Source organism: Mytilus edulis, chromosome 10 (genome assembly GCF_963676685.1).
Source record: "Mytilus edulis chromosome 10, xbMytEdul2.2, whole genome shotgun sequence".
Lineage (NCBI taxonomy): Eukaryota > Metazoa > Mollusca > Bivalvia > Mytilida > Mytilidae > Mytilus > Mytilus edulis.
This window is the reverse complement of record NC_092353.1, coordinates 24,876,889-24,891,385: the sequence shown is the minus strand read 5'-3', so window position 1 is coordinate 24,891,385 and position 14,497 is coordinate 24,876,889. Positions and strand designations below refer to the sequence as shown.

The window sequence follows — 14,497 nt, the reverse complement described above, 5'->3', positions numbered from 1 at the left end:
TCTTCAAGTCCAACACACAACTTCTCACGAAATTGGTATTTTTCTTACAAAAATTACATCCATGTGATGTATTCTTTTCATGGAGAATGAATGTTGCACCTTATTTTATTTGTTATCGTTTTTTTTTTGTGTGTATCATTGACGTATAAGACAACCTGAATCTTCTTTATTCAAATTTAAAACATACGAGATGGCAATTATGACACAAAATAACTAAATTAAACTTACAGCAGAAGAAAGATAATGAACATCGCTTTTATAGTCTTCTAAATGTCGAAGACGCGTTGTCTTTTTAAAAATGATGTAAATTTATAAAGGAAACAACAAACAAAATAGTTCGAATATTTATATTGGAAAAAGTAACGGTGTGTAAATCATAACAATTATTTTATTTCAATGAAAATCAAACTGTTGAATTACTTTATTGTAGTTTTAACATGGGTAGGCATTATATTCGTGATTATTTTTGCCCGAGCGATATCGAAAAACTATTATAAAAAGTGTCCTAGTTCAGTGAAAATGTACGTCATACTTATTTCCTAAACAAATAAATAAACAAACATTAATTAACATACAACACTACCAAAGGCCAGAGACTCCTTACTTGTATGATTTTGTAAAAAAATGCATCTTTTTAAAACAGTCGAAAACAAAATTGTCTGTCCAATGGAAAAGTCGAAGCCCAACAAAGATGAACAGTGCATTATAGAAACATAGAAGCTGGTTGCAAAAGTTGACGACAAGATCTATTTTATAACTTGTGTATGGCCTAATACTATTAACCTGAAATAAATATATTTATAGCAATTCCCTTGATACGAAAGATCTACATGTTGCCTTGGGCTTTTTTTTTCTTCTTTTTTTTTGCTCTTTGGTTGGGTTTTTGTCTCAATGACAATTCAATTTTCATTCTTATCATAGATATAACTGCATGTTAAAATAAGAATATGAAGTGTGATAGGCAATCAGACACATTCTTTCCAGGGACCAACAGGCGTTATCAAGCTATAGGTCCCCGTATGGCCTTCGACCATTGGCAAAATACACACTTTATAGAATGAAAGCTCCAAGAGGTCTTGGGATGAAAAAAACAAACATAAAAGATGAGCGAGAAAAAAAAATATGGATACCGCATGGAAATTGGAAAATGGTCCGCAACATTAATTTAGTCAACTCACTTAGTTGAAATTAAAGACCTGGCGAATTTTAGCCTTTTGCAATGGATGTGATGTATGCTTAAAAAAAATCATGGTTTGTTTGGACATTTTTTTAAATCAAGTCTTGTTTTTAAATTATTTGCAAGTAAGTTTTAAGTCATGAACAAATAATCACTCACAGAAAGACGTCAAATCCATCAACAAAAGAAAAAAATTAATAGACGACCGACAACGCACAGAATATCATGTATGTGTTCCGGACCATATGAGTATTTGGACCATACGCATATATCATGACCATAAGGGTATACTAATATGGTCCAACCATGCACGTATGGTCCAAATACTCATAAGGTCCAGAACATATTTTATTTGCAATCACAAATGCACGAAGACGTCCATTTCTATGTAAATTGGGTCGATTTTTTTTATATAGATAAGATGAATGCGTTTCTGTTGCCAAGTGTTTTTCACAAGTATAGTAGCAGTATAGCAGAACGGTTTAAGTTTCCTATATACACCAAATGATACATTTTGCCAATACAATAACGTAAATGCATGCAAATTTCACAAGGTTTAATCCAAATAGCTTTCTTACTATCCAATAACTTTCAAGTACAAAAAAGACAGGGCAGAAGTATATTTTGTCTTTATGTTTCGTATTTGCACAACTTTTGAAAGTGGATTATGCATTCGTTCTAAAATAAAATTAGACCAGATAAAAGTTAAAAGATTACATAACTCGACAATCGCAATTGTTAAATCCGAAAAAGATAACCAATCAATACATGCATTCAGTAAGTCATTCTTTTTTCTGAAAGAACATGGCTTTGCGATATCTTATTATGAAAATTGATTGTCGAAACATAACAAAAACACAAGTAAAGGACGTTTAATTAATCAATATAAATCAAAACACAAATTCCTGATTAGTATTTCGAATTATTTTATATAGGCGTTGAGAACCTTTGGTGACCCCACGGTTTAAATGTTTATATTAAGGACGTCGTGAGCAATGGGCGTTATAGACGAACGTTCACCTAATCTGTCCCAGTCAATGGGATATTAAAGTGCGCCAATCAATGTCCATAGCCACACTGTTATGAATTCGATACTAGTTTTGTCATTACTCAATATGGTTTTGTCATTACTCGATGTGGTTTCACCATTATTTAATATGGTTGTGTCATTAGTCAATGTGGTTATAACATTACTTGATGTGTATTTGACTTGACGTAATGTAGTTGTTTTATTACATGATGTGATTTTGTTATTTCGTAATGATGATTTGTCTATTCTTTATATGGTTTTAACATTTAATACGTAATGATGTTTCAAAATTTGACCATTTTACACTACTTGATGTGCTTGTTTCATTATTTGAAGTGGTATTGTCATTCTTCGATGTGGTCCTGTCATTCTTTGATGTGGTTATCCCATTACTTGATGAGGTAAAACCACGTGACCAATTCGGAAAAACCTGTTCTATTTTTAGATAGATTTCTATGTTGTATGACTGTGCCTTTAATGCGTTAGGCCATCCATCAAACTAAAGTTCGGGTTACTGTTTAAGTTAAACTTTGAGTGAGTTTTCGAATGAAAGTCATACTTATAATTAAAGTTCTAGTTAGAATTGATTTTCGAATTGGACTTCGAGTTTGAGTCACATTTAAAGGCAGAGTTCTAGTTACAACTTTGAATTTGAGTCACTTCTTGAGGTAGAGTTTGAGTTGGATTCGAATTTAAGTCTCATTTAGAAATTATTAAGATTTTGATTTGAAATTCGAGCTATTTTATATGTCTTTTTGAGTTCGTAATTAAATTTTCTATCGCCGGGAACAAGGGCTTTTGCTTGGGCTTCCAAAAAGAGGGCTCCGTGATATGCGTACTAAATAAACAATGTTGGAGTATACAAAACGCAACATAGAAGTTGAAATAAAGTTAGATGTGGTGTGATTGCCAATGAGACAACTATCCACCAGAGTTTTACTTAAATGCAGTGGATGTAAGAAATCATATATCGGCAACCGTACAGCCTTCAACACTCCGTATAGTCAGCTACAAAAAAGCCACCATGCACTATGTGAAAAAAATTCAAACGAAAAAACTAACGGTCTATTTTACAAAAAAACAAATATGACACATATGTATACAACGACAAAAATTGAACTTCATGCTCCTGACTTGGGTCAGGTACATAAAGAAAGTGCACGTGGCAGAGTTTAACATGTATTTGAGAGAACATCGAACTGTAACAGTAGTGTAACAGTAGTGTAACAGCACAACACGAGAAAAACTAGACAAATCGATGCCTCCGCACTCCACTCATTGAACCACTTGTACCCCAAAAAGGACAAAGTTCAATAATTTTTCTCCCATAAGAGGAAAAATAATGAAAAGAAAAAACCCTGACCACATACACACCATCAATACATGTACAAACAGCTAGCAGAGTGATAAATTCCTAGCATTCAATTTGTAGGAGGAGTTATCTGGAAACGCCTTACTTATGCAAGTAAATTTCCCAAAAATAACAAAGTTCAACTTTCTCCCGAAGAGCACATATTAATAAAAATTAAACATTGACCACATACAGCACAGCTTCAACATATATGTACAAACAGACAGTAAGGAGAAAACTTCCTAGGATTCAAACTGTTGGAGGAGTTATGCGGAATAACTACATGTATATACCCATAATGGGACGGAAAGACGGACGGACACATGTTAAACACTATGCCCCCAACTTTCAGTTGCTGTAAAGTTGCGGTGGCTTAAAAAACATTTCAATTTGCTGGCTCAATAGATCGGTATGACTGGGTAATTTAAATCCATCGGGGTGATCTCCGGTTCCCTAGAAAGGTAAGGAGATTTTGCTCAACTAGTGGCATCCGTCGTGTTATTTGCGAAATTACAAACCGAGTGATGTGGTCTTATTTTGAAGTTCACTTTCGAGTAAAAGATGAAGGAACATGTTCGCCGTAACATGTGAAACAGATATTCCAAAAAGTTTATTTTTCAATTAGTGCGAGGTAGATCAGAGAATTCAATTGATTAAAAGTAAAAAGATTGATATTCGTATATATGTTCAAATGATCATTATTTTTTTTTAGAGAATTCTTATTTTATAGTATTGATGCTTGTCGCTTAGTCCGAGCCCCCCTCCTCCGATTTTACTGTGACTTAAGTGTGAGTTGATTTTTTTTAACGAAAACGTATTAGTCTTTTGATTTGTGTCGAGCCTGTGACATAAATTTAGCGGCAGTGAGACACAACAACGTCATTGAAAGTGGCGTCATTTCGGGACCTTTTATAGCTTACTATGGGGTATGGGTTTTGCTCATTGTTGAAAACCATACAGTTTTGTTTTAGTAAAATAAAACCGAATTAAACTGTTTTGACCTGATAAATTTATTACCTCCATGAAGTGTTTTAAAACTTGTATTGGAGTTGTTCTTCAATATCTAGAAAACGCATCTACAGAAAAACATTTTTTTTTTTATATTTTTTGACCGATGAATGTACAGCTCATCAACATTACGCTTTTACACTGAAAGCAGCAATATCAGGCGAGACACAGCGTTCAGTGGATTTTTTTTTACAAATTTATTATAATACTGCTTCTATTTGAAAACTTATAGATCAAATAACAGGACCAAGTGGTTTGGGGGTATCTCAATTATGTCCGAAATACTGTAAAATTTTTAGGAATTTATTATTTTTAGTTTTGTCTGCCGTTCCCTTTTTTCATACCAAATAACTCTGAACAACCACTCGAACTTTTATTTGAATTTTAACTTTGGCGATACCCATCCAAAGCACATTAAACAAACGACATATTGAAATCTGTTAAAAAATAGATCTTTTTCACATTTGCATGGTGGCCTTTTGTAGCTGACTATACGGAGTGTTGAAGGCTTTACGGTTGCCGATATATGATTTCTTACATCCACTGCATTTAAGTAAAACTCTGGTGGATAGTTGTCTCATTGGCAATCACACCACATCTAACTTTATTTCAACTCCTATGTTGCGTTTTGTATACTGCAACATTGTTTATTTAGTACGCATATCCGGAGCCCTCTTTTCGGAAGCTCGAGCAAAAGCCCTTGTTCCCGGCGATAGAAAATTTAATTACGAACTCAAAAAGACATATAAAATAGCTCGAATTTCAGCTCGAAATCTTAATTAATAAAAATAAGACTTAAATTCGAATCCTACTCAAACTCTACCTCAAAAAGTAACTCAAATTCAAAGTTGTAACTAGAACTCTGCCTTTAAATGTGACTCGAACTCGAAGTCCAACTCGAAACTCAATGCTAACTAGAACTTTAATTATAAGTATGTATTGACTTGAATTCGAAAACTAACTAAAAGTTTAACTCAAACAGTAACCTGAACTTTAATTTGAACACTAATTAGATGGATGGCCAAACGCATTCAAGGCACATACAATATGGAAATCTATCTAAAAATAGAACAGGTTTTTCCGAATTGGTCACGTGGTTTTACCTCATCAAGTAATGGGATAACCACATCAAAGAATGACGAGACCACATCAAAGAATGACAAGACCACATCAAATAATGAAACAAACACATCAAGTAGTGTAAAATGGTCAAATTTTGAAACATCATTACGTATTGTTAAAACCATATAAAGAATAGACAAATCATCATTACGAAATAACAAAACCACATCATGTAATAAAACAACTACATTGCGTTAAGTCACATAAACATCAAGTAATGGTGCAACATCATTGACTTATGACACAACCATATTAGATAATGGTGAAACCACATCGAGTAATGACAAAACCATATTGAATAATGACAAAATTATATCAAGTCAATACGAAATCATATCGTGTAATATCGAAATATCATTAAGTAATGACTATTCATATTGATTTATATTAAAACATCATTACGTAATGTCAAAACCATATCAAATAAAGACAAACTATTATTAAGTAATGATAAAACAACATAAAGTAATATCAGAGTTCCACATAAGACAGCTGTGGCGTTCCATAGACATGAATTGTCGAAATGCGCATCTGGTGCAGAAAAATTGGTACCGTTAACGTTACTACTACCACTGGGTCGATGCCTCTGCTGGTGGACTATAAGTCCCCAAGGGTATTACCAGCCCAGTAGCCAGTACTTCGGTACTGGCATGAAAATACGGATTTTTTTTTGTGTTATTAAAATTTGCTGTTACAAAATGTTAGGAATGTATCTTCCTCATGCAAAGCTCTGATTCCTTTCACGGATTTGGCTATACTTTTTGGACCTCTTGGATTATAGCTCTTCATCTTTTATATAAGCTTTGGATTTCAAATATTTTGGCCACGAGCATAACTGAAGAGACATATATTGTCGAAATGCGCATCTGGTGCAGGAAATTGGTACCGTTAACGTTATTATAAAATACACAAGACGTATAAAGGACAGAGCTGGAACAGGCGCAAACATGCAGTGGGGTTAAACACGTTTTGCAAGATAGCAATCCTCCCCTATTCCTCTATCCAAAGTGAAATAAATAAACACACAACAATAAGCACGGTAAACCTCAGTTTTAAAGAAGTCAGAGGTCAATCTCTTCCGTAGGTTGTTTAGATTCTTACTATCATACAATATACGAGAAGATCTTAACCCGTATAGTGAAAGTAACTGGTTTCAGAATAAGTGTCTATTTCAGATGCAAAGACCCAATGAGCAAATCAATATTAGTTTCAACAATACCATATATGTAAGGAACTGACAAAAGTATCGTAATTATATCCATTTTGAGTAAGTCTGTTTAGTAAGCTTTGAGGCTTATGACGACATTTGTGTGCTTTGTATAGCATATTGTCGAAAAAATGGGATATAAAATACCTGAACGTATAAGATGTCTGTACGTTGATTTATATTAATGAATGATGTCCTTGTACTGGATATTATTTAGTAAGTATTGTGACCATCAAATCAGGTTAAACCCATCATTGTTTCTAAAATTTACTGTACCAAGTCAAGAATAATGCAGTAATTGTTTTTAAATAGTCCGTTTCTATGTATGGATGCGTTTGTTTTTGTTGCACTTCTGTTCAGTGTTTCTGTTGTTCCGTTTCCGTTGTTTTCCTCTTATAGTTGATATGTTTCCCTCCGTTTTAGTTTGTAAACCGATATGTTTTCTCTCAATCGATTCATAAAAACAGCGATTTATTACTGTTGCCTTTATTTTAGAAGTTTGTGATATCGAACACCCTTGTGTAATAATTTTTTTGTAATACAGTGAGGGACTTCCTTCTTAAAATCAAATACATTGTGACAAACACGAGCGAATTGAACACGTTGAGATAATTAAACACAATACAGAAACAAGTCAACCATAAGTGGTTCACAGTTAGTCCCCATTGGAATTCCGATAATATTACGATATACGGAATTTCAATAGCAACCACAAATGATATCTAGTAAAAATCAAGTGCTGTTATCCAATCAAAGCAGGTCTAATGACAAAGTTCTTTTAATAAATTAAAAAGTTTAAACACCATTAATTCGTATCTTTTTAAATGCAATGTATTCAACTAATAAGTCGATCACTCCACCTTGATAAGACAGATATCAATAGCAATCAAACGCTCAGGTGAGCGTACAGAAAGGTATTTTTCCAAAGATAGCCCAACGTTCGACACTAATTATGATTATGCCTTAGCCAACGATATCGATGCATGCAACAAACAGTTTTTCTTATTGAAATTCAAAAAACGTCAACATGATTCTAAAAGTCAAATTATTAAACAACAATTATAACCATTGTTTTTTTTCAAATAATACCGTGAACCATCAACCACTGCCGGTAGTTATTGGAATCAAAGTTGGAAGAAACGTTTTGTCAACATTATATATATATTTCCAACATAACTGATGTCAACAAATCATCTGAAAAAGACCAAATGTTACACAAACGTATGTAGAAATCTACGTAGTCATGTGTTTGAAATCCAATATTTGGTCAACGTTACTTCTGTATATATCAATGCATAAATTCAACCAACTGTAGACCCTTTACCAGAAGTTGGACCGACGTCGTTTAGTATCCTGGTGCGTATATTCAAACAAGAGTAGACCATTTACCCAACATTGTATATATAGAGTTCTGTATATAATATATCATTGTCTGCTGTGAACAGTAAACTTTAAATTGATAGAAAAAAGCAAATACCTGCAGTTATTTCGAGAATAACTACTTAGTACATACAATACAGAAAATACAAAAATTAATTGAAATTGATTGAAAACTTAAAAAAATAACGGATTTTTGAAATTAGGATGAGGGCCAGAAAATAATGCCCAGTCCCCCATGCAAATACAATGCCTTTGCTATTATCCGCATGTATTCGGTTCATAACTGTATTTGATGGTTCTCTATATATATAACGTCATTCCGTTTGTAATAACTGTGATAGCTATAACTTAAATCTAAAATCAATATGTTTTGTTTTCAAATATTTACTGAACCTTGATTTCTTCTAATCTTTTATATCTAATTATGATAAGTGTTTTCTTTTGAAATGCTGTTCATAATACCAGATTGCTCGAAAAGTTACGTTGTTGAATGTTGTACATTAAATTTCCCGGTATTCAGATTATATTTTTAGAGATTCCCAGTTAGTACAGTCTGATTGGAACTTACTCGTAAACGTTTCCCAATCATTATTTTCTACTTTCTGTTTGACGTTTCTGGAAAGTCCTCACCTGGCAAAGCTTGTTCCTCAGTAATATAAGAGGAAGTGATTGGTTGTCGAGAAAACGAGAAAATGAATACGTTGGTGGAATGCGAGCATCATGATACTGTAACTTTTTTCATTTATTACACATGCATCACTGGGTTTTATTATCATGGTATAATTATAGATTAATTATTCTCATTAACAGTCATAAAGTTATTCCTTACAATCTATAATATTTATCGCCTTCAACCAGATTGTACTTGTAAAATGTCAAATCAATCCGTTGTGTATACAGGTGTTTCGGTTGACCTTAGCTCCGGGCTCCTATTTCTTTGTTCAGAGTCATTTTTAAACCATATTGTAATCAGGTTACTAGAGTAGTATAAAAGAAATAGATAGTGAGAAGATATACGATATACGGGGAGACGATTTTGTGTACGAGAGGTGTGTATCATTTAGGATTATATGTCACCATATTGTTGAGCCTGCAGTTAAGATGTCACCAGGACATGTTCAATTACCAGAGACTGATAGTCGGGAAAAAGAATGTACTGATATAAACGAAACTACTACGGAATCCGTGGAAGGAACGTTCCTCAATCTAATATTAATGAGTATGCAGTTCGGATGATCTTTTCCAGAGCAGAGAATGATGTTTGGGATGAGTTTATTCAATACAATATTACCCTGAAAGGACATACGGCGATGAAAGAAAAGTATGTGACAGAGGCAAAACTGAAAAAGAAAAAACCGGAAGAATCTTTGATAATTACCCACGGAATAACGGTATAGAATCCCAAGGACGGTTCTATAACCGTGATAGATGGCGTGGAAGAGGCAGATCCCCGATGTTTAAAAATCGTCCACTAGAATTTCCGGAACCGAGAACGGGACCGTAGAGATTCTCGAGAGACATATTTACACAGAGGAGATCGACACCAGAGGCCAGGTGTCGGTCACCCTGCATGGACGGCCTAATGAAAAGAAGAAAAAAACAGAATGAAACGACGGAAGAAGATAGTAAATAAACCAAGTGCCTTTATGAACAGTTGTTTATTTATTGTGTAAACTATGTTGTTTTATACAAAAGTTTTTCTGTGACTGTTAATAGTCGAAATTTAAACTTTATTTGGTGCTCAAGATCCTAAACGTATTGTTATGGTGTCACGGAGCCCTTTAAAAGTACAAATTGGTGCACGAGACCCTAAACATATTGTTATGGTGTCACGGTGTCCTTTAAACAATGATTAACTACATTTTTTTTTAAAGAACAGTAAATTCTATTGTTATAAAAGTTTTAAATCTAAAAAAAAAATTGTAGGCTTAAAATATATCATTGTCAGCACTAGTTAGCAAATATATTTTGTTATATTTCTTATTTTGATAGGTGCTTATTTTTTTTTTAATAGACTTCAATTTTGTTCGCAAAAATTATTTTAAAGTCGTTATGAAAATTTGGAACCTGTGACCCTACTATTAGCTTGGTTTCAATCGGAACAAATTTTATTTTGTCTTTTAAGTTACTCTTGGATCCCAAGTTTTATTTAGTGTTCAAGAAATAGTTAGGATATCACTATGAGATGAGTAATTTTAATAGTTTTATTATTTTTTTTATGGTGCATAACTGAACAGTGAAAGTTCAAGGCTAAGAGGGGGGCTGTGTAACGTTTTTCGTTTATTACACGCATCACTGGGTTTTATTATCATGGTATAATTAGATTAATTATTCTCATTAACAGTTATAAAGTAATTCCTTACAATCTATGTGTATCGCCTTCAATCAGATTGTACTTGTTAAATGTCAAATTAATCATGTTAATCAGCTGATGCCCCGTTGCTTTGTGCATACAGGTGTTTCGGTTGACCTTAGCTCCGGCCTCCGGGCTTCAGGCTCCTGTAATATAGCTCCTGTAGAATATTTCTTTGTTCAGAGTCATTTAATCATATTGTAATCAGGTTACTAGAGTAGTACAAAGAGAGAAATAGATAGTGAGAAGATATACGATATACGGGGAGATTTTGTGTACGAGAGGTGTGTACTTACGATATAGGATTATGTCACCGTATTGTTGAGCCTGCAGTTAAGATGTTATAAACATACATTACTGCTACATGTACTTTTGATTTTAAATAATTCAGTATTGAACTTTTAATCGACTTTGTCTTTATGTTAACTTGCAAGACTTCGTTCAGACTACACCAGGATTCATTTATTTATTTATGTGACCAGGATTCCCGTAATCACGCTACCAGAAATTTTGAGGGAACCCTGTTAAAGAGTATACTTAGCATGTGTCGTCCCTGTACGAGTGAAACTTAGACACCCAACAACAGAGCACAAACACAAGAATACACACTTGAGTTCAATTAGTTATCAAAGGTACCAGGATTATAACTTAGTGCGCCAGACGCGCGTTTCGTCTACATAAGACTCATCAGTGACGCTCATATCAAATTATTCATAAAGCCAAACAAGTACAAAATTAAAGAGCATTGAGCATCCAAAATTCCAAAATGTTTTGCCAAATACGGTTAAGTTAACCTATGCCTGGGATAAGAAAATCCTTAGTTTTTCAAAAATTCAAAGTTTTGTTAACAGGAAATTTATAAAAATGACCACATTATTAATTTTCATGTCAACACCGAAGTGTTGACTACGGTGTTGACTACTGGGCTGGTGATACCCTCGGGGACGAAACGTCCATAAGCAGTGGCATCGACCCAGTGGTGTAAAGAGTTATGAAAGGTACCAGTATTATAATTTAGTACGCCAGACGCGCGTTTCGTCTACATAAGACTCATTAGTGACGCTCATATCAAAATATTCATAAAGCCAAACAACTACAAAGTTGAAGAGCATTGAGGATCCAAAATTCCAAAACATTGTGCTAAATACGGCTAAGGTAATCTATGCCTGGGATAAGAAAATGCTTAGTTTTTCAAAAAATTCAAAGTTCAAGTTGCATGACAACTAAACCAACTAAACTTGAACTTTTTCGTCACAATACTTTTATTGTTGTGTTTGAAATGAGACTACAATAACAAGTCTCAGGTTTGAAGTACTCAAGTAGGTTCCTTTAAGGTTTATGATCCCTTCTGTACGAAATTTTCTAACAGCAATTAGTATCAAAACGACAAATACAATGAATAATAGAGATAGGCCATTTTGTATATATACCAAGGTGAAACTTTGTGCAAAGCATAATTATTTATTGTTTCATTGTAGTCCAAATAATTATACATATGTTTGTTCTTTCGTTCCTCAGTCAGTTCGTCTGTTCGTCTGTCTGTCACACTTCAGGTTAAAGTTTTTGGTCGAGGTAGATTTTGATGAAGTTGAAATCCAATCAACTTGAAACTTAGTACACATCATGTTCGTTATGATATGATCTTTATAATATTAATGACAAATTAGACTTTTTACTCCATTTTCAGGGTCCACTGCGGCTGAGGTGATCTATGCCTGGGATAAGAAAATGCTTAGTTTTACGAAAAATTAAACTAGATTTATTGATATCAAAGTTTTTGAAGACTAATTAATGTAAAGACTTTTAAAACTCTAACATGGTATCTTTGATTAGTTTTTGCAAAGACAATTAAGAATGGAATAAAGTAAAGTTTAATGTGACTTTACTAGTAAAGTTTTGATATCAGATAAAAAAAAAAAAGCTATTCTTATGTAGGGAAACAATACATCTTGCACCAATATCATTGTTATGAACAAATAGGGATGTGGGAAACATGCATGTATATAAAAAAAAAAACATACGACAAGACAAACCAAGAACAAGTACTCAATGACTGATGATGTGGGACAAGCACATGTAGAATGTTTATGAGCACTTAAAACGTCCACTAACTTTGGTCAGTGGTGTTAAACTGTAACATAATAACAAATCAGTTGGAATTGGTTGATTCGTCATCATAAAGCACAAAAGAATTTGATATAAAGACAAAATATATAAACTACTGATCTAATTGTACAATTCTTTAAAGCTATTTCAAAGCTGATAATGACTAATAACTTAAAGGTAATTATGTTGATAGGACACCAAAAAAACAGTCTGAAAGAACATGATTATGTGCAATGCCATTAAAATGTGCACGTTTATTTATATTTATCAAAAGACAACTTTCGAGTTTGATGCATTTTCGTCAAAAACTCTGGTCTTGGTGAACATCATTCGTGCGTTTAGGGGCATACTCATTTCATTTCCAATGTTGAGCGAGCGGTTGGAAAACTATAATGCTATATTGCACGAATTATTCGGCAAATTAAATTATCATAATTGACAATCAGCACTTCTGTCATTAGGGGATTTTAATTAAGTACTTACAAAACAAACTGTATTTCTTGTTTATCCTGCATAATGACGATAACTAAAAAGCTTGATGATCGTTTATAGTGCAGGGATACAAATGTTTGCACCTGTCCTAAGTCAGGAATCTGATGTACAATAGTTGTCGTTTGTTTATGTAATTTATACGTGTTTCTGATTTCTCGTTTTTTATATAGATTAGACCGTTGGTTTTCCCGTTTGAATGGTTTTACACTAGTAATTTTGGGGCCCTTTATAGCTTGTTGTTCGGTGTAAGCCTAGGTTCCGTATTGAAGGTATATTTACTTTATCATAATGTAAAACAACATGGTATTTTTTTTTTAAATTATGACATTTTTCTGATCTTTTTTAATATGTATAAAGTTTACATTTGCAGTAAATGTGTAAGCCCCAACATTATTAACTAGTATGATAAATACAAACATAGATCTTTAAATTGTGTTTTTCTTCTGATTTTCAATTAAAAAAAAGGGTAATGAATAATGATTGAAGGTATTCCTCTATTTATATCAGGCGTCTTGAAAATAGTATTTTATCTGAATCGACGGTAAAATTCTTGGAAACAAACATCACAAATTGACAAAAGACAATTGATAAAATTAAATTTACAAAACATTATGTGGTTTCAACATCTTAAATATTCATTTTCACTTTTATTTATAAGATTAATATAAGTTAAAAATTTTTGATTTTAGTTGTTGATGAATGTCTGAAGAGGACTCACAGATTATATGGGACTGATTTAATTGTTAGAATGCATATCCCTCTTCAACCAGAGGCTTTTTATTCAAAACAAGCTTTTGTTTCTGACTTTAATATAAAAACTACAGAGGGAGCTTTAAGAAATTACCTTGCGGCCAGATCTAAAACTGATGTAAAACAAAATTATATTTGGACATATTAAAGGCACAGCTAATGTTGAATTCAAAACACAGCCAGGTATAGAATTTTTGTTAACAATTTTAGATGTTCACCACAAGTGAATATATGGAATTGAGTTAAATTTCTCAGCTTCAACCATTTGCTAATTTGACTTAAGATTCACAATTTTCCAAAAGTATTCAGTACTTCATACAGTAAAGGGGAAATTTCTTACATGATTATAATCTAATCTTAATTGGAAAAAAACATTTTTAAAGCTCCAGATTATACAATCATGGGTTTTTGCAGGGTTAAATCTCATCATCAATGCATAAATTAAAATCTGTGAAATTTAGTTCAATTTCTCCTCACTGTCCTTGTCTTAATACTAATTGGAATTATTTTTTTTGTTTAAT

The 14,497-nt window shown here is 33.0% G+C and overlaps 1 protein-coding gene across 1 annotated transcript in view; it reads left to right on the top strand.

Moving 5' to 3' along the window:
- Positions 1 to 8,879: 8,879 nt before the first annotated feature.
- Positions 8,880 to 14,497, top strand: part of LOC139490711 (uncharacterized) — a 68,018-nt gene continuing 62,400 nt past the window's right edge. Inside the window, exons 1-2 of the mRNA XM_071277641.1 lie at positions 8,880 to 9,003; positions 13,916 to 14,159. The gene's annotated coding sequence lies outside the window, so the exon portion shown is untranslated. The remainder of the gene's footprint in view (positions 9,004 to 13,915; positions 14,160 to 14,497) is intronic.